Source organism: Rhinolophus sinicus, chromosome 18 (genome assembly GCF_057876585.1).
Source record: "Rhinolophus sinicus isolate RSI-liver-muscle chromosome 18, RSI-T2T, whole genome shotgun sequence".
Taxonomy (NCBI): Eukaryota; Metazoa; Chordata; class Mammalia; order Chiroptera; family Rhinolophidae; genus Rhinolophus; species Rhinolophus sinicus.
The window spans coordinates 4,555,098-4,576,494 of NC_142518.1; the positions used below are offsets into that span (position 1 = coordinate 4,555,098).

At 46.0% G+C, this 21,397-nt stretch overlaps 1 protein-coding gene across 1 annotated transcript in view; it reads right to left on the reverse strand.

The window, feature by feature from the left end:
* Window positions 1-17,271, reverse strand: part of ANOS1 (anosmin 1) — a 412,806-nt gene extending 395,535 nt beyond the window's left edge. The window contains exon 1 of the mRNA XM_074323216.2: window positions 17,035-17,271. The gene's annotated coding sequence lies outside the window, so the exon portion shown is untranslated. The remainder of the gene's footprint in view (window positions 1-17,034) is intronic.
* Between the last annotated feature and the right edge of the window lie 4,126 nt (window positions 17,272-21,397).

Consider the following 21,397-nt stretch of genomic DNA (forward strand, 5'->3'; position numbering starts at 1 on the left):
AGCCCTCTAAAAGTCCGCATGGATTGCATACACACATAAACACACACAACCCACTGATGTGGGCAAGTGTCTGTGTGTGTGATGGGTGCCTAGTCCTATAGACCCAATTGAGCTCTGGCAGTTGTGAGAGAAACTGGACGAGGCTTGGGATCGGGTGGGCTTATCTAGGATTACATGAAGGAGGTGTTCTGAGCAGCATTTTGCAGGAGAGAAAGAACCTGTTCTGGCTGAGAAATGACAGTACATTCCAAACACAGGGGATGGACTCGCGGAAAAGCTGGAGGGCAGGCACGAAGGAGTCATGGGCAAGCTGCTCTTCCTGGAATGTCAACTGCTAGCTGACACGTGAAAGGCAGCTGAGTTCGAGAAAGAAAGATTATTTTTAAGGCATGCTAGTGTATTTACTTTTCTTACTTCTGGAGCCTCGGTTTTCTTATCTGCAAAATGGGGGCAACACGTCACCGTATGGATTACATGCTATATAACAGAGTTGCCTCGAATGCTACACACAGATAACCAAAAAGTTACCCATATTTCTCCCTACCAAGTCATGACTTACTAAACACATACAGGAATTTAATTCCGTCTCTAAGCAAATCTCAATGATCTCTGTAACTATTGAAACTCTTTTCTTGCCTTACACGCCTCTTTTCTGTTTAGTAAAGTGGAGGCTACAGCTCCAAGGCCACCGAACCAGGACTATAGCTTATAGGCGCTACCTGAGGGCTGCTCCTGGGGCCACAAGAGGCATTTCAAGGTAATGGTCACGCCAGGTGGAGGAGTCCAGAGGACAGAGTGCGGAAAAGGTAAAAGGAAAAGCAATGTAACAGTGGAGGAAGCCGGAAGCACTGCCTTAAACAAGTGACCAGGTCCAGGTCACGGAGGGTGATGCCTATGGGTGCCATGGAGCCCTGAGACGGGGGCTGGGAAAGGCCCTCCACCCCCGTTGTATAAAGTGGGGAGGGGCAGATATAGACAAAACACCAGGCCCCAAAACAGGTCAGTAAGTGAATGGAGGAATCTGATCATTTGCACTGAAGCCAACATTACGTTTTGACTGGAGACGCTGCAAAGAATACAAACACCAGTGCACGAGGTATTTATTGAAGACATTTGCAAAGGACAGACAATCCTTTCGGGGGCGAAGGAGGTGTCCTGGGCCCTGTAGTATGTTGAGTAGCACCCCTGGCCTCTACCCACTAGACGTCAGCAGCACCCCCAGAGATAGGACAACCCAAACTGTCTGCAGACATCGCCCAGTGTCCCCCGGGGAGGGGCAGGGTGCTGGGAACACAGCTGCCCCCTCCCTCATGCCTTTGACCTGGTGAAGAACCACTGATGGAAGAAAACGGGGCTGACCCTTCAAAAAGGTCCATGTTGTGAAAAACAGGAGCTAAACACTAAAGGACGGGAGGTAGGGCGACGATTCTAGGTAACACACAGTAGCCAAACGCATTCCGGACACGTGACCAGCCACCGTTTCGTACATGGAAAGGCCGATGCCACCGACAGCTGCTTTACACCACGAACAGCTCACAAGGACAGCGCTGGATTCTAACAGACGTCTTAATGCCATGGCATTTCCCTAAAATGCAGGTGTGGGCGGAGCCTGAGTGCCTGCACTGGGCGGAGCCTGAGTGTCGCAGGGGCGGAGCCTGAGTGTCTGCACTGGGCGGAGCCTGAGTGTCTGCACTGGGCGGAGCCTGAGTGTCTGCACTGGGCGGAGCCTGAGTGTCGCAGGGGCGGAGCCTGAGTGTCGCAGGGGCGGAGCCTGAGTGTCACAGGGGCGGAGCCTGAGTGTCTGCACTGGGCGGAGCCTGAGTGTCTCAGGGGCGGAGCCTGAGTGTCGTGGGGGCGGAGCCTGAGTGTCTGCACTGGGCGGAGCCTGAGTGTCTGCACTGGGCGGAGCCTTGTGTCGCAGGGGCGGGGCCTGAGTGTCTGCACTGGGCGGAGCCTGAGTGTCGCAGGGGCCGTCCCATCTGGCCCACGCCTAGAGCAGGGGGACACTAGACAAAGACAAGTCTGTGGGCAGAGGCACAGAGAACCTGAATTTCACTTCTTGATAAAGGGGTCCCACAAAATGGCACTTTTTTTTTTAACTATACATGTGTTAGGTTGCTAAGCCATTTGCAATGCATATGTTACAAAGGAAAATCATTTGAGAATAGAGGTGCCTAATTGCTCATCTCCTGTGAACTGATATTTCTTCTGTCTTTTTAAGCTCATGGGCTAGTATCTTAGCTTATTATCAAGGCCCTGTTTGCAAATCAGATCGCATTCTGAGGTTGGGGTGAATGTCAACATGGGGGGGGGCCACACCCAACCATTACAGCAGCGATATGTCTGCAAAATAATTCACCACATCAGAGGAAAACGTGTCGAGTTTGGATGTGACTGGTGTTATTTCTGTACATGTTTGGAAGTCTCCAGCAGGGCAGGTATTTGGACCTGGCGTTCTCTTTAAGGAAAGATTTCTGGTGATGGGTTTAACTTCTTCAAGACACATAACAGAATTCAAATATCCTATTTCTTGTTGAGTTTTCTTCAAAATTCATCTTTTTCATCTAACTATTGAACTATATTAGCAAAAGGGTGTTATTTCACTTATTTTTCATGCCTGGCAGAAGTGTAGTAATAACCTCTTTTTCACTCCTGATATTGGTTTTTCGTGTCTCTCTTTTTTTTCTGTAATTAGTTCTTCTGGGGATTTATATACGTATTATAATATTATAATTATGTTTATAAGTAATATTGTAAGTATTATTATATTATTAACATTATATATTATATAACAATTACAAGCATATAAATTATAATATAGACATAAACTTATATCTAAATTTTCTATTCATTCGTACGTAATATACAATCATATAAATGTATGTGTGGTTATATACAAGTTTACGTATTTATATACTTATATTCATTTAAATATATTGACTTTGATGTTTTTATGACTCTTTATATAAAGATGATTCTAATGGATGCTGGATTATTGTCATGCTTTTTCTCCTGGTTTGAAAAGAAACTAACACACTCATGGGCCCTGAGCCCCCCAGGCCGAGGGGTCTCGCGGTGACCATTGCGAGGGAGGAAAACTGTCTTCCAGAAGGTGAACTCAGTGGGGTTTCTGCCCTGGAGGAGATGAGACATCATAAACCCCGCAGGACAGGGTGTGCATCCCCTTGGGGACCCCCGTAAGTGTTTAATGACGTCCCTGAGGCTATTTCTCTCCAGGCAATTTTATGCGACTCACTTTGAGATGTAGTATATCCCCAAGTCCATGGAACTGAATGGAATTTCTATGAGACATCAGGCACACATATCACCAACAGACAAGTACAGGGAGTTGTGTCCTTCTCTGCAGTGGCAAAGTGAGTTTCCTACAGCTCGATTCTCCCTCGTTAGGAATCACCCAGTTCTACAGCAGATATCAGCACAGCTAGCATTAGAAGCCCATCTGCAAGATTTTAGTCCTGCGCGTCTATAGTGATGTACAGAATCCAAGAACAAATGTGAAATGGCGTGAAAAAAAGCCTCAACGGATGATTACGTTCGTTGCAAATGATTTAGCCCTGGCTGAAAAGTAACTAATCTTCATCAGATAGGAACATAGTGCTTCTTGCCAAGAAAGGTAAGGAAACGCAGAAGCAAGGGTTGTCCCCGTAACAGAAGCCAGGTCCTTCGACCACAAGTGATTTCTGCTTCTTTTATGTTTGTAAGAATAATTCTACATGATCAGAAAGAAGAAAAGACCATGCTTAAGGAACAGCACCGAATTGGTTTTCTTCCCCAAACAGAAAATAGTCAAATAATTTAGGAATACTAGCTCATGTGAGAAAAGACGGAAGATGGCTCGGCTATGATGGCAGATTTCTCATATCCATGATTTTAAATGGGAGAGGCTACAGTTTTCACTTGCTTGAATACAAGTGGCAACAATGAAACCTACTCTTCATTTCAAATGTGAAGATAAGACTTTTCTGATACAGGCCAAGCTTTGGCAGCATGATTCCTGGTAAACACTTTACAGAGCCCATTGGTGGAGGATTTTGCAAAAGTGGTTACAACTTGACCTATTATTTCTTTGTTCATACTTAGCCACAACTTGTCAGCCCCCATGCTGGCTTATCCTGGGACATAAAGAGTTACTCTTTGTGTCTTTCCCTGTTTCAGTAGATGGAGATAGAGGCTAGGTGAAAGTGAAACAATTTTGAAATACTTTGAAGTAATACAAATCCCAGATAATATTGTATGAGTTTCCTTTTGCTGCTGTAACAAATTACCCCAAACTTAGTGGCTTAAAGCAGCACAAATTTACTATCTTACAGTTCTGGAGATCAGAAGTCCTAAAATGGGGATAGCCACAAGGCTGGTTCCTTCTGGAGGCTCTAGGGGAGAATCCACTCCCTGCCTTTCCAGCTTCTGGAGGATCTATTTTATTGGACTCAGGGCTACTTCCTCTGTCTTCCAGCCCAGCAGTGCACCGTGTTTCCCCCAAAATAAGACCTAACTGGACCACCAGCTCTAATGCATTGTTTGGAGCAAAAATTAATATAAGACCCTCTTATTTTACTATAACACTGTGTCTTATATAAGACCAGGTATAATATAATATAATACAGCGTCATATTAATTTTTGCTCCAAACGTCGCAGTAGAGCTGATGGTCTGGCTAGGTCTTATTTTCAGGGAAACACGGTACCATTTTCCACTCTCCTCCGTCTCCCTGTCCTCTTTCCCATCCGGTCCCCTTTCCTCCCCACTCCCTCTATCTACTCCGGTCGCCTTCATTTCTCTTTCACTAACTAACTCGAGCCCTCTGCCTCCTTCTTATAAGGACCCTTATAATTACATTAGACCCTCCCCGATTTTCCAGGATGATTTTCCCATTTTCAAACTTAACCACATGTTCGAAGTTCCATAGTCAGAGGTCTTAGGAATTGGGACGTGGACATCTTTTGGGGAGGGAGGGGAGCATAATTCTGTCTGCTGCAAACAATGAAGACATGACCTACATTTCTCAAAGCAGAAGACTGGTAACTAAAGACTTCTCGGTTGTGTATCCATAGACACAACGTGTTACACAGGAGGTGACTGTGCCCTGAGGCTCTTCCCTTCTAAGCAAAGCCCATGAGCGAGAAGGAATGCGCTCAGCCCAGGGGAAGGTTTCGGGGATAGGGACACCTTCCAGGCCTGCGTTACTGAAGACGGCCCCCCTTCCGTGGGCATCTTACTTGGCGTACGGTAATATTATACTAAATCCTAATCTCAGTGGTCTAACCACACGGTGGCTCACTTCTCTCATGGGATGTCCTAGGGGCAGTTCCTCTGCAGGTGACTTACAAGTTCTCCAATCTGCGGCTCAGGCGTCTTCAGCACACGGCTTCTAGAGTTGTCATGCTTGTCACAATCCTACCAAGCAGGCCAGGTCACAGGAGGTCTTTGTAGGTCAGTCCTATGGCACACGTGACTTCCATTCAACATTCCAGTGACTAGGATTCAGTCACATGATCACAGCCACTGCAAGGAGGCTGGGAAATGGAGTTCCCAGGAAGAAGAGGACATGATGGGACAATCTGCTAGCTGGTTGGAGCTGCACCCGTGAGAGACTGCAAAAATGCCTCCTCAGTAAGAAGACACTAGTGAATTATGGTCCCTCGTGAAGACCATCTGGGCAACCCTTGGCATCTACGCTCATCTCTCAAATGATTCAAATTGAGGAGCGATCCAAAGGAGTGTAGAGAAAGCATAACATTATTGTAGCAATACAGAAATTTTTCAATCAACATAGAAATTTTTCCAAATGAAAATTTCAACTTTGCAAACGAAGAGGGCTGGAACAATTGGATGTTTCCATGAAGAAGGGAAAAAAAAGAATTTTGACCCTTCCTTCACACCAGATTCACCAGTTAACACAAGACGCATCAGATAGGAAAGAGTGAAATGATTAAATTTCTACAAGAGAAAACACAGGAGAAAAATCTTTAGGAAACTGGATGTGGTGAGAATTTATAAATCAGGGCATACAAGGGCATTATTTTTCAAAATTTTATATAACTGACATCATCAAGATTAAAACATTGTTGCTCTTTGAAGGTGATGAAAAGGAAATTCACAAACTAGGAATATTTCTGCAACACGTATCTGACAGAAGGCTTATATCCAGAATACATAGGTAACTCGCATACTCAGTAATGAGAAAACAACCCAATTTTTTTAAATGGGCAAAAGATTGGAATAGACGTCCCAAAAGAGAAACTGTAACCAGTCAATATGCAAAAGAAAAGATGCTCAAAATCATTACTCGTAGGGAAATTGAAATTACAATCCCCTGCAAACACACCTACCAGCATTGCTAGTGGTAAAAAGACTGAGCATAACAAGCACTGATGCAAATGTACAGTGACTGCGACGCTTATACGTGGCTGGTAGGAATGCAAGGTGCTTCCTATGAGGTGAAAGCCACACTTAACAAGGACCCAACGATCCTTCTCCTGGGTATTTACATACTTAAGGTGAGTGAACATATGCCCACACAGAAACTCAAATGGGAATGCTTACAGTTATTTAATCACAATCACCGAAAACTGGGAACAAACCAAGTATCATTCACCAGGCAGACCAACAAATGGTGGCACGTCCATAAAACTGAATGTTCTTCAGGAATAAAAAGGAAAGAACCACTGACACCCGCAACCCTAAGGATGAACTTGCAAAGCATTGTGCTAAGTGAAAGACGCCAGACAGGAAAGCCTCTACCACCTTCTGTTTATATGACATTTTAGAAAAGGCCAAACCAGGCACAGAAGGATCCACTTTTGTTTTAACGCTCTATGGTGGCCATCTCTAAATTCTTAATAATTTGTGAGAAGGGGGCCCCATGCTTTCATTTGCACTGGACTCCACAAATTACGTAGCTGGTCCTCCTTGGTGTGGCCAATGCAGTGTTTTTAAAAATAGGACCAAGTGCAGCGAGTTCACACATGTAGATACTCCCCACAGGGCCCAGCGTCCCCAACTCTGTGACCCCCAAAGCTTCTTCAAACACTAACGTGACTGCCTGACCCCAGAAGACATCTGAGTTGCCAACACTTACAGAAGTATGGTGGCACCGCTCTTGGCATCACTGAAACCGAGAAAGAAGGGGGGTGCACGTAGGCAGGCCAGCTGGCCAGCTTTCCACTCAGCCCCGTTCACTCCCTGCTTCCGTCAGGGGGGTGAACTACAGCCATGTGGACCGACGCCCCAGGAGATGTGCGCAGGTCAGCTGTCATCTCCCCGGACGAGTCCAAATGACCCAGGCCCGGCTGACTTCTTTGCTGTCTGTGTGGACGCTGTATGCGCAGCCCCCAGGAGTGCCCTGGTGGGACATAGGGTGAGGGAGAGAAAACATGGTCTCTCCAGGAGAAGCTCCGTACACAAGGCTGGTTTCTAAAAAGCTGCCTTGTGGCCAGAATGGCTTCTCCAAGCCCTTTCCAGTTTCTGGCTCCCTCTTCTTTTTTTGTTTTTTTGTTTTTTTGTTGTTGTTTTTGTTTTTGTTTTGTTTTTTAATTTATTGGGGTGATAATTGTTAGTAAAGTTACATAGATTTCAGGTGTACAATTCTATATTACATCATCTATAAATCCCATTGTGTGTTCATCACCCAGAGTCAGTTCTCCTTCCATCACCATATATTTGATCCCCTTTACCCTCATCTCCCACCCCCCACCCCCCTTTACCCTCTGGTAACCACTAAACTAATGTCTGTGTCTATGAGTTTCTGTTTCTCATTTGTTTGTCTTGTTCTTTTGTTGTTTTTGGTTTCTGAGAGTAGTTTTATATGCAAGCCGACCACCAGCCCCCAAATCACATCTACAGAATTCCCGCAGTTGGCGTGGACTCGTGACTACAGAGAAACCAGGTCGTCATCTCCAAAAAACAATCAACAGCTGGGGAAAACAAATCATGCTGAACGCTGTGAAAACGCCTTGGCTGTACTTGACAAGGAAATGCAAGGGCCCCTATTCAAATTGGCCGAGCAAACTTCCAGCTGAAAGGCACCGGGCATCCCCAGAGTAACAGCCGGCCCTGTCGGTGAGACGACCACTGACAATGGTACAAATGAGTCAGCAGGAGTGCCAGCGGATGCCGGCGCCATGGGCACGCAAAGCTGCCCTGCCAATGGCTAAAGCGCTATTCCAAAGGCAAGGTCCGGTGCGTGAGGAGAGGGGTGCTTTTCGTGGGTAAACTCTGCTGAGTGGATGCCGAGATGGGGGCAGCAGTTCCAGTGGTCAGTTCCGGGCCTGAGGCGGTTGGAGACGGTGTGGGCCGCCGGGCCCCTCTGCGTGGCCAAGCACTTTCCAAGCACAGCCATGCGGTGTGTCGCTGGAAAGTTGCTGTTTCCCTTGTTTTACAGATTTCTAAAGAATGTGAGGTGCAAAGGGTGGATGTGTGTTTGATTTTTGAAATCGCAGAGTCTTATTGTGGCGTCTCTGGAGATGGGGGAAGAGGAGCTAGAACTGCCAACATTTCCGTTCTCATCTGAGGGATTTATGAGCATTCAAGTCACATCGGTAGCATTTGATAGTCCCCAGAAGAAGAGGGAGCAGGCCTGTCAGCCTCTGAAGACTGGTACCAGCAGACCTTGAAACCAACACGAGGGGAAAAATGACACCTATTCTTTATGACTTGAGGAAAGACGTGTGTGAGAAGAAAGATTTCCCTGCGTCCCAGTTGGACTCGGGCAGAACTGAGAATAACCTACGAAGGGCAGACAGCCCTGCATTGGAGCAGGAGGCAGACGGTGAGTGGATGTATATTAGGGTGAGTGTGTATGCTGTCCAGAGGGGGCCAAAAACAACACACACACATTTTAAGAAAGGAAAACTATTAAAATTGTAATAATATATACCAATAACAGAAGATGAATACAAGTCACGTGAGACTTCTGCAATTACAAGAGGTGCTCAGAGTGGTTACCACCAGCATCCAGGCACTTCTGATGACGGCGAACTACTGCTTGAGCCACGTTGACCAAAGTGTCCACTCGTGTACATTTTTCGGGCAGCCCAAATGTGTGTGTGCACGTGTGTCAGTATGTGTGTGTATGTGTGTGTTGACAGCCATTAAAAGTTACTGTCATGGACTATCTAACGGATTCTTTTTCCACAAAACATTTTCTTCCACAAACATTCATTAAATCCTACACATGATTTTTCCTCAAAAAGTATTCTTTTCATTAAATAAATCTCATCTGGTGTTGCAGTTGCTATGGTTGCCTGACAAACTATCCCAACTGTGCTCACAAATCTGCAGTTCGAACAGTGCTCGGTGCAGACAGTGCGTTTCCTTTCCTCTTGGTGTTTGTGCTTTGGAGCAGCTCGAAGGCTGGGGGCTGGACCCTCAGAGGAGTCACTCACTAGAGGTTTGCAGGTTGATGCTGGCCGTTGGCTGAGATCTCAGCTACAACCGCCGGCTCAACAACTTACACAAGTCCTCTTCACGTGACGTGGGCTTGCTCCCCGCAGGGTGGCTGGGCTCCAAGACCAACCGTTCAGGGCAGGAGGTGGAGGCCAGGTGGAATTTGACAAGCTAGCCTAGACGTCGCACTGCAGCATTTCCACCACATCCCATTTCGTCAGGTGCTCAGAAAGCCCCACTCAGGTTCCAGGGCACAGGAAACAGACTCCACCTCCTAGCGAGGAGCAGCGAGGTCCTAGAAGAGCATCCAGGGCCAGAAAGCTTGCTGGAAGCCAGTCTCCACCTTGCCAACTCCCAGGGTGCTTGTGGGGCACACATCTCACTGCATCTCCAAGACACCAGTGCTTGGAAATGGCTGTGGACACATCCGAAATGGCACAAGCATCTCCCAAAGCCCCTCAGCACCCACACACCAGGAGAGTAAAGCAGCCACACAGGGACAAAATACAACAGTTATTGTTTGTCACCTGCCCACGGCATCAGCGCTAGGCAGCTCAATCTCAGAGTCACTAGAAAACGTAGCGTGAAAACAGACACAGGCAGACCTCATGTAATGGAGTTGCGCTTCACTGCTCATCACAGCTGTTGCGTCGTTTACAAATCGGAGGCAAGACCCTCCACCAGCAAAAAGAGTATGACGCACTTTATTGTGGCATCGGGAACTGAGCCTGCAATATCACCAAGGTCTGCCTCTGTTATTAACTCAGAATATACGTCCAACGTCCCTGTGCAAAGCAATGAACGGGAGATCCCGCAGCTGGTTTACAAACCAGGACTTCCGGTCTCGCAGGCTGGTTCTGAAACAGCAGAGCAATGGCTTTGATTTGTGATGCGCTAAACATCTTAATTACGTTTTGAAGTAAGCAACGTTCCGGGCAAGACAAATAGTCAAAGCAAGGTAATTAATTCTCGAAGGGAACGATACTAATACACAGTTTTCAGAGCAGAAATGAATTATTCCCAAGACAACTGTCTTCTCCTTCGCAAATGAGGACATTTCTCCCCTAATTAGTTGAAAATGCCTGCAGGACAAGATCACCACTGAGCTAAGGAATTTCCTTCCGCAGGTAATTCCACTTAGAAGAGCGAGGGCTGTAAAACAGAAAGCCGAGTTGTGGCCTTCAGTTGTGTCTGTGCAGTGGGGTGTAGAGCTGGGAACAGAAAACCGTCATCCATCCGTGGTAACACAGGCAGATTCACCCTGTACTCGGGTATGAAGTGGGGTTGTTCCCTACAGTCACCTGGACGACATCCCAGCAGAAATGTCGCCTTCTCACCATATTACCACCACCTATCTTGCCCAAACAGCTTAGGCTGAGAACGCAGGGTTTCTTTTCCTCTGTGTCAAGATGCTCCTAACTCCGAAGGCTGCTGGTTCGATTCCCACATGGGCCAGTGGGCTCTCAACCACAAGGTTGCCAGTTCAACTCCTCGAGTCTCGCAAGGGATGGTGGGCAGCGCCCCCTGCGACTAAGATTGAACATGGCACCTTGAGCTGAGCTGCCGCTGAGCTCCCTGATGGCTCAGTTGGTTGGAGCCTGTGCTCTCAACCACAAGTTTACAGGTTAGACTCCTGCAAGGGATGGTGGGCTGTGCCCCCTGCAACTAGAAATGGCAACTGGACCTGGAGCTGAGCTGCGCCATCCACAACTAAGATTGAAAGGACAACAACTTGACTTAGAAAAAAGTCCTGGAAGTACACACTGTTCCCCAATAAAGTCCTGTTCCCCTTCCCCCAATAAAATCTTTTAAAAAAATAGAAAATCATTTACTATACAAATTCAACATTTAAAAAAAAAAAAAAAATGCAGACCTTGCCGAGATCCAACCAAAGAAGAAATGGCAGTGTGTTCGCTCCCAAAATGTGCCACTTGGCATGTTGCTCAGATCATGCTCAATCTAGAACCTTCCACCAGGTCTCCTTTCTGCCCCTCCGGGCACAGCAGCACTGTCGTCCTTGCCAAATGAGTTAGAGCAGAAGGATCAGTAAGACAGATTCAACACTTGAGGGAACCAAACAGCCGCTGGCCTGCCAGTTCCCAGCCCCAAAGCCCCCTGAGTCGGTCAGGCCAGAGTTGGTCTATTCGAGGCCAGGAGAAGGAGAGGGAGAGAAAGAAGGGGAGAGGAGCCAGTCTGATTCACTGGCATCAGACGCCACCCGAGGGCAGGCACCACATATCCCCAGCTAGACCCAGCCCAACTGTCAACGCAGAACGTGACGACAATAAGTTTCCAGTGAATTAGGAAGCAATGAATAAATGACTGCAACTGTTGTCTGGGTTTTGTTTTGTTTTTCGTTAGCAATTGTTTTGGAATTATTCACTCATTCGCCAGCAATGCACTAGATGCTCATAGGGTGATAAAGAAAATGGCATGATGCCTGCCTCATGGAACACACACTTCGGTAGAATTATGTGGGTTCTCCTGAGAGTAATTTGTTCGTTAAGTCCAATGTTTAAAATCTCTTATAGAATAGCAAATTGCTAACAAGATGCAATCTCTTGCAAAGCAAGGAGCAGAATGCGACAACCCCTGCACCTGTCTTCCTCCGTCAATTCTGCAGCAAGGTCACCAGAGAAGGTGAAGCTGTCGGACCCCAGGCTCACCCACCGGGGCTGTGTCAGGTTCAGGGAATGTGGGTACAACATCGAGGAAACCTACCCAGGAGAAAAAGGGCACGTGTGGTATGATTGAGTTTATGTGGCTCAAGAACAGGTGACACGAACCAATGGTGATGGAAATAAGAACAGTGTCACCCTGGTTTATGGGGACCGGGAAAGGGCATGAGGGAAGGTGCCAGGAGGCTGGACATGTCCCAGAGTGTCCTCTGCGTGGTGTTTACACAGGTGTAGACATATGGAAAAAAACCATTGGGCTGTGCGCTTATGATGTGTGCCCCTTATAGTATGGACGTTCCCCCTTAGTGGGAGAAATAAAGAATAGAGAAGGGAGCTGATCTCTATCAATCGATACCAGGATAATCTGTTCATCAAAAAAGCCACGGGCAAGGTCTGTGTCTACTATGCTCTCCTTCACACACAAAAGAAGGGGCTACAGGAAGGGAGGCGTGTGGCTGTTGTTGCAGGCAAAGGAAACACGGGTTCAGTGAGTCTGAAACTACTGAGACTGTCACCTACAGGAGGTGGCTGGGCACGGGGCGCAGGGGAAGGAAATGGGGTGGGAGAGACGGGGGAGCAGCACTTCTCTGCGTCTCTGTGCATATCTCTATGTGTGGATTGGACTTGTAGGATTAACTTAACGTTTCACTAACTCAAAACATTAATGAACAGCTAAATCAGCCAGGACACTGGTGTGGCGGTGGGGCAGGGACCCAAAATGGACATCGCAAAGCAATGACACAGCCACACTGAAAGAAGACGGTGACTGACCTAAGTGACTTGGGAAAACAGTATTTTGACTCTATGCTAAAATTATTAAAAACAAAAAAGAAAGGTGCACGCATGCTGTATCCTACTTAGTACGTTTTCTGTTCAAGCAGTGAGTTAGTAACTTCAAAGCTATCCATAGACCAGGATTGAACAAACGCGTCAATATGAGGTGAAAAATGGGAGGCAGGTTTCTCTCTGTTGGAGAAAGGAGATACAAATACGGGGAAAGCAAAATGAACCTCTGGTATTGGACTTGAGTCGATGTGTCAGTATAAGCTCGTGGTCCTTGGGACAGAAACAGGCAGCTCGATATGTACATGGATGGTGTATGTCACACGTGTGAGCTTTCACGTATGTATCAGGAAACAGCTCTGTTCTTTCACAAGACGAAGAGCAATGACGCTTCAGGGGCAATGAGCAGCCAGCTCTCAGTTTCTGAATCCATTCTCCAATAAAAGGAACTGGCGCTCCCCAGAGAGACCATTTATTCCAGGACTGAGGCAGTGGAAATATTCCGGGAATACCGTGGGGTGCCAAGCATCGAAGAAGTGCTCCCAAAGGGACAGGGACATGTCAGAAGCACTCGGGAAGCCAGCTGACGGAGCTCCGAACGGCCACATCTGGGACAGTTTGAGCAACAGCATCAACCAGAAATACTGCCAGTCAGCAGCTGTAACCCACGGAATAACACGGTCACGATTGCCTGTGGATTCATTACTAAGAAATCAAAGGCGGAGAAGGCATCGTTCTTCCTTCTCAGAGAGTTCCAGTGAAAAAATGTGAAAGGACTGAAGAAAACAGGAAATCGCCACTTGCATGGGACACCGTAGTAATTGTCCCCTAAGGAATCGTCATGAATGCTAAAATTAGTGGAGGGAAAAAGTGTAAGAGACAAGATATTGGCATAGTATCTCCTCTTTGATATAATACATGTCAAGTATCTCCTCACAAGCTATTTTTTTTAATTTAAAGGAAAAATAGTTCCTTTTCAGTGGAGAATCCCAACAGACACAAGTTTCACCAAGGTCAAGGTTAATCTCGCCTGTAATGAAACATGTAGACAACATGTGTCTGTAATAGGCGTACTCAGTACAACATACTATCAGTTCCGTAGTGTTCCCGCCAAAACTGCATTAACGGAAATTCACTCATGAAGAGACACCAGGAAAAGCCACGCTATGCTGAAGGGGATTCTACTTACCAACCAGCCAGTATCATCACAAGTGTCAAAACCGTGAGTGACAAAGAAAGATTCACAACAGCCCCAGAGAGGAGGAAACTAAGGGGACACCATAATATACAGCGTGGGACACTAAATCAGAAAAGGGACAGTCGTGGGAAAATTGCTGAAGTCTGAATACACTCTGCAGGCCAGTGAGAAGTGTGACACCAGGGTTGGTTTGTCAGTTCCGGTCATTCTGGACTCTGTCAGTTTTGGACTCTACGTAAGACGTTACCATTTTAAAAAGCTGGGTGGAGGAGATGTGGGAACATTTCGTGCTCATTTTCAACATTTTCGTACGTCTGAAATTATTTCAAAATGAGACGTTAAAAATGTGTTCTATTTTAGGCACAGGGTTTACAGGTCTTAGAGACACAGGTGGAGGGAATGTTAGAAAGGCAGCCCAACTGCAATCCTGGCTGTGGTACTTCTCCAGCCAGATGACTTCAAGGTAACACCAGTCCCCGTGGATGAGCCTGCCCGCTGTGTGGTACTCACCCTGTCCCCCCTTCACACAGGAGTCACTGGGCCGTGGAATAAAGGACCCCCCACCAGTGCATGCTATTATTATCTCTGCTACTACAAGGGATGAGGGACTGTCATTATGCAACTGAAATCACCCACGTCACTGATTTTTATTAAGAACTTCCTTCACCTGGATGTGGAGAAAAGGGAACCCTGGTGCACTGTTGGTGGGATTGCAGATTGGTGCAGCCGCTATGGAAAACAGTATGGAGGTATCTCAAAAATCTGAAAATGGAGCTACCTTATGAGCCAGCAATCCCACTCCTAGGTATCTATCCGGAGAAATCCAAAACTCTAATTCAAAACACTTTATGCACTTCTATGTTTATCACAGCACTATACACAATAGCCAAGACATGGAAACAACCGAAATGCCCATCAGTAGATGACTAGATTAAGAAATTGTGGTACATTTATACAATGGAGTATTACGCAGCCATAAAGAAGAAAGAAATCTTAACAATTGCAACAACATGGATGGACCTAGAGAACATTATGTTAAGTGAAATAAGTCAGACAGAGAAAGACAAATACCATATGATCTCACTTATATGTGGAATCTAAAGAACAGAATAAATGAACAAACAAAACATACATAGACTCAGAGATACAGAGAAAAGAAACCTGAAGGTTGCTAGATAGGAGAGGGGTGGGGATTGGAGAAAAGGTAAGGGATTAGAAAGTACAAATTAGTAATCACAATATAGCCACGGGGATATGAAATACAGTTTGGGGAATATAATCAATAACGTTGTAAAGATTATATAGGCTGCCAGGGACTTATCAGGGAGACCACTTCATGGACCGGAATGTCAGCTATAATTATATATATATTACATTAGGCATAATATATATATTATATTATATATAATATATATAGTCACGGGATATATATATTATATATATATATAGGGAATAGTCAATGATATTATAATAGCTACATATGATGTCAGAGGGGCAGTAGATTGGGGGAGGGGTTATCACTTTGTGAGGGGTGTGAATGTCTAACTAGTACACTGGTTTGTACACCTGACACTAATTTAAAAAGAGAACAAAAAGAACTTCCTCAACCAATGAAGAGTGAAAGGGAGAAGGCAGGGAGGCAGCGAGTGGGAAAGAAAAGCAAGAAAGCAGACGGAGGAAGGGAAAGAGGGCTAGAGAGAAGGAAGAGAGGAAGAAAAGAACTGCCTCTTAACTACAATAAAAACTAATTTTCAGTATCATGGACAACAAGCCTTTTAAGAAAATAATGTAGAAACAACGTCTTTCTTTTTCCTTTTTATATTGTGGGGCTTTAAAAAATATACCAGGGGTGCCAAAAAATGTATACACATGACTTGTATTCATCTTTTGATATCACTATATACTGAGTATTACAATTTTAATACAGTTTTTTCCTTTCTTAAAATATTGAGTATTACAATTTTAATACAGTTTTTTCCTTTCTTAAAATGTGTATACATTTTTTTGGCACCCTCTGTATATCCACTAATACAGTTAAGAGAATTGCTAACACAATAATTGAATTCTACATTCTATTTAACCATCGTTTCTTCATTAGTAGTCAATCATGGTAACTGAAAAATGATGATGGCACCCATTTCCCTCTAGAAGCTACCCCAAGTCTAACCTCTTATCTAACCTCTTATCCAAGGAAGCCAGGGTCATCCAGCCCAGGTTAAACCTGATTTTGATGGATGGATGGATGATGGATGGATGGATGATGGATGATGGATGGATGGATGGATGGATGGATGGATGGATGGATGGAGATAGAGTTAGGCAGACGGATGGATGGATGGGTGGATATGTGGAGAGATGGATTGATCGATCACCATTGAATGTATACACGCATATCATCATTGCAAGAGTCAGATAAAATCACTGGGTAGAGTGACATCCAACTAATATAAGTATGATACATCACTCCAATTGAAATTACTATATTAGGAACTTATTCATTAATTTCTTTACATAACATATATTCATTTAAACACTCAGAGTGCACCAGGTTCTAGGCGCCGACTCAAAAGCAAGGAGCAAAAGAAATCCCCTGCTCCCATCAACATTACATTCTAATGGAGGGATACACAGAAAATACAGTGCGGCAAGTCGAGTGCAATGAATTCAAACAAAACGCCGAGAGGGGACCACCTGAGCTACAGTGATCAGGAAAGTCCTGTTGGGAGGGTAAAGAGCTGTGCAAGTACCTGGGGGGCAGAAGTGGGGCTGCAAGTCAAGGGCCCTGCCAAGTGCAAGGGCTCACGACTGGACTGAGAGGCGAGGCCAAGCAACAGAGAAAGAAAGGCACACTGTTTGCTCCTGGCAAGAGAAGCAGAGAACAACAGATGCAAGTGAGCGAGCGAGCCAGCCGGTGGCCCCGCAGTCCCGGTCCAGCAGGCCGGGAGACGCCACAAACATGCAATATACTCACACAGCCCATCATCGAAGACTCCGATAAAATTCTTGGGTAGGATTTCACAGGAACTTGCAAACCCCCTGGGAAGCCAGCAGCCTCCTGTCTTATGTCTGGAGCCCACGGGTTCCTGAAACCCGAGGCAGCCCGGAAACAGGAGTGCACGGGCCCTAAACCTTGGCAGAGGGAAAAGCTCTTAGGCAAGCAAGGCTCTTTCTAGGCCAGGCATGCGGTATTTTCTCCTGGCTCTAGTTTTCTTGATTTTCCCATTTGACTTTCTTTTGTTTCTTTTAGATGATGCATCTCTGTTTGTGCAAAAGGCTCCTTCAGGGTCAGGTTAAAAAAAAAAAAAAAAAATGTCGCTTTCTCTGTTTATTTATAGGCCCAGGCCTCGTAAGACAGCGATGCTCACAGATCTCTTTCCTTTACCTGGAAGCGACAACAGGAAACGAGGGCTGGAGCCAAGCCCACCTCACGGAGCATCCAAACCTTACTTAAAGCTATTCTGGAGCCAAGGACATTGTTTTGAATTCACTCCAAACTGGAAGGAAGATGCTGGTGCATGATATTTTTGCAAAATATGCAGGCTCAGGAATTGACAGACTTTACGTCAAATATGCAGAACCATTTCTGAATCCTTGCTGCTGTCTGCCAGCCAAAAATAATAGCATAGAGAAGAAGGGATAAACAAAGCTGGCACGAAAACTTGCCTTCTCCTGAAGAGGGCCGATTTTCAGTTCGATAGCAGTGACTCTTGGAACCCAAAAGGAAAATAAATTCCTACCCACACAATCTGCTTTGTTCCTCATGTTAATTTTATCGCACACCTCAAACACACGCTATCGTTTGGGTTTTTTCTATTGAAAATGCAAGGTGTTCGTTTTAAAAATAAGTTGTCTGCATTTGAGTCCATAAACTCACATTTCCATGAACAAAAACATAATTCTAATCAAACCTGTTTGCTGACCGATGACAAAGAGCTGGAAATTCCTTTTTTTACCCCCAATCAATGCAAAAATCATCAAATCCAGGAACCACTCAAGCCAGGTCGTATTTTAAAAGCCCGACTGTAAATGCAAACTCACCTGGTATTTAACTGAAAAACACAATGTAAAACATTCAGGCACACAAGTGTTTTGAAAGTATCTGAAATTAATTGCTTTTCATAAGTACAAGAGAACCGACGCAGGCAATGAAAGAACGACCGTGTGAAGAAAGGGTTAAAGACTTTGAACATGTCTTTTCTGTGAAAACTGGAACTGAATTTGTACACTATCTGGGAGAAAACATTTTTGTTTGTAAATAACGCCAGAATACGTTTTTCCAATGTGAACGTGAGAAAACTTTGCCAAGTTCTGTCGGGTGACACTTCAGAAAGCGAAGACCTTATGTCCTCACCCAGACTTAGCCATGGACGTCTGCCATTCTCTACCATCGTGTGTTATTTGGTTGTGGACCTTACAAATGAGCGACAACCTAGAGTCACGTTGCGTTTCATCCCCCTGCTGTGTTCCAGACTGTATCAAGTCAGAGGACAGAAGGTATCCATCACCTGTCCCTTGGGCTCCGGGGACCCACAGCGAGACAGTGAGATGAAGCAAGGACCTTGAAACTGTTACAAAAACTGTACTTGGTAAACAAGGATATCTTAAGTGTAACTGTATTCATGTTTGTGTAACTTTGTTTCTGCCGAGAGCTACTCCGATATTCATCACTTCCTGTCCCCTGAAAACAGCACACGCACCCCAGAGGGACAAACTCAAACCGAGACACAGAGAGGTTAGTTTCCTGCCCAAGATTACACAGTGAGTAAAGGGCACATGGGGACGCAAATCCAGGCGTGTTTGGTTCTGAACTTCTGGCTTTTAACTGACAGTTCATATTGTTTCTTGCCATCTTCACCAAGGATGGGCAAACGCCCAACACCGGGGGCCAAACTCAGCACTCATGATTTTATGACAAGCGGTGGCACTGCATCTGATTCTGTCGGTGAATTAACTAAGGGCTCAATTACCCACCACTCAAAGTCTGTAAGGCGCAAAGGACTCTATTACCTACAGAAAATCTTCATCCTAATGAAACCATTAGCTTCCAGAGATAAAGGAGTTGTCATTTAAACGTTGAAAGTGAGAAGTACCCGGTGGTTTGTGGCACTCGCAAGATTCTATTGCTTGTGAAGAAAAAAATGTGTCTGTTATTACTGTGTTTTATGTGTCAGATGAAAATTACATCGCCCAACAGACTTTGTCTTACATTCTAGAAATTAATGGGGTTTTTTTGGGAGGAGGGGAGTGTTGTTGTTTTTTTACCAACCAGCGTCACAAACATATGCCTCGCCGAGTGAGCTCTGTCTCCTCAATAAACAAACGTTCTGTGCAACAAAGTTAAGTTGTGAAAGAGCCCAATGTAACACGTGGAGAAAGTCTTATTTGCAGGTGGAATTTAAAACAGAAAAAAAAAGATCAATTTGTGTGTCAGCTTCCTCCAGGACAATTCAGGTCTCGTCCTACAAAAGGGGTTGATCTGCGCTCAGGGCTGCAGCTACCAGGCTTCCATTCCAGTACGTGTGCCTGAAAGTTCCAGTTCATCTGCACTCCCCCCAACAACAACAACAACAACAACAACAACATCAGCAGGAAATTGTCCTGACACCGGGAGGACACAAAGCTTTCCCAAGTAAAGGTACGCGTGTGGCGGCTCCTTCCCGCATCAGACGGCGCTGGCCGCCCCCACACCCTGCACTGGCAGGTTCACAAGCTCCCCACCCATCTCTTCAGGAGCCCTTTCTCTCCATTACGCCTCACAGCTCCACGGCCTCTCCCACAAGGACCAATTCCCAGTTGTGGCATCGATGGCCCTGGCCATGACTAGTATGCCGTACGTCAAACACGGATCCCAGGCCACCACGAGCCACCCAGAAACACCCCTAGGACATCTGACAGGGCCCTTCGGCACAGCACGCCCAGGCCTCAGCAGAGCACGGAATTCACTTCGTCCTTGTCACGCATGGCCTGTCCCCCTCTGCTGGCATGCCGATCCCCGAGGGGATGGCTCGCTGTGGGCTACAGACATTTAGATCCACTGACGTAGCCGCCCCCAGTGTTAGCACAGCACCTGGGAACTCCCAGCTCCATAAATGTGTGTGGACTCTCCCCTGTGAGCGCACGTATTTTTTAGGAGTATTGCTTGTGATTACAACATATTGGTGCCCCCGGGGGAATCAGGGCAGCTGCGATTCCAGGCGACGGAGTGAAAATGATCAAGGTCAGATCTCAAGGACAAACGGCAGGACTGTCACGTCTCGTGCTGTGCTCGAGACTGTCCCGTTTGCATTTCTGAACCTCCGATCTCATAATGAGTCTCATCTTCACATCCTCAGGGATTTCTCATCCCCAGGGACAGGAGCTAACGTCTCACTTTGGCGAACGGGCTCAGCTCTCCAGAACGTTTTCTGGCTATTGGTCTCCATATCTGAGTTTTCAGGTCTCACCCGCTTCCCACCGCCCTTCTTCCAGCAGCGGTCCTTATACCTGGGGTCTATCCCCATCTTCCTGAGAAACTGAAACAAAAGTCTCCTTCAGTTTGTCCGATTTGCATAACCCGGAAGGTCACTCTTTGCCCAGTAACCATTCATTAAAAAACAGCTCTAACTGAGTCTATGTACCAGGCACTGGGTTTTTAAAAGGGGCCATGGGGGGAAAATGCTTTCATCTGAATTATTTCATTTTAATACTCAAAAAAATCGATCTATCGTATCCATCAGTAAATGTAAGTATACCGCGCCCAAGAGCAGGAAGGCTGGCAAACAAAGCCAGGAAAAGACATTGAGCATCTTTAGCCATGAGGGACATGCAAATTAAAATCACAACGAAAGACCAGCATTACAGGGTAAATGTGGTTTTTTGTAAACGGACCATAGGCAGTGCCGGCAAAGGTACGGAGCAACGAGGGCTCGCCTGCAGGGCTGGCAGGGGCGTAAAGCAGCACGGTGACTTTGCAAAGCAGTGTGGCAGTGTTTTACAAAGCTCCGCACACACGTAACTTGATGGCAGCAATCACACTCCCAGACATGTACACAAGCAAAAGGAAACGCGTGTCCCCCCCAAAGACGCGGCTACAAATGTGTACGGTGACTGCATTCGGACTTGCCAAAACCTGGACATAGTCCTGCACCTGAAGGGTGGGTACACAAACGACACGGTACGTCTGTCCAAGGGAACCCTAGTCAGCAACAAAAAAGAAAGGACCGATGCGTGCCACACACTGAACAATCCTCGGAGGCCACGCGAAGGGAGAGAAGCCAGACCCCAAGTCTCATTCTGTGTGATTTATTTTACAGGAGACTCTGGAAAAGACCAAACTATGGAGAGAAACCACATCA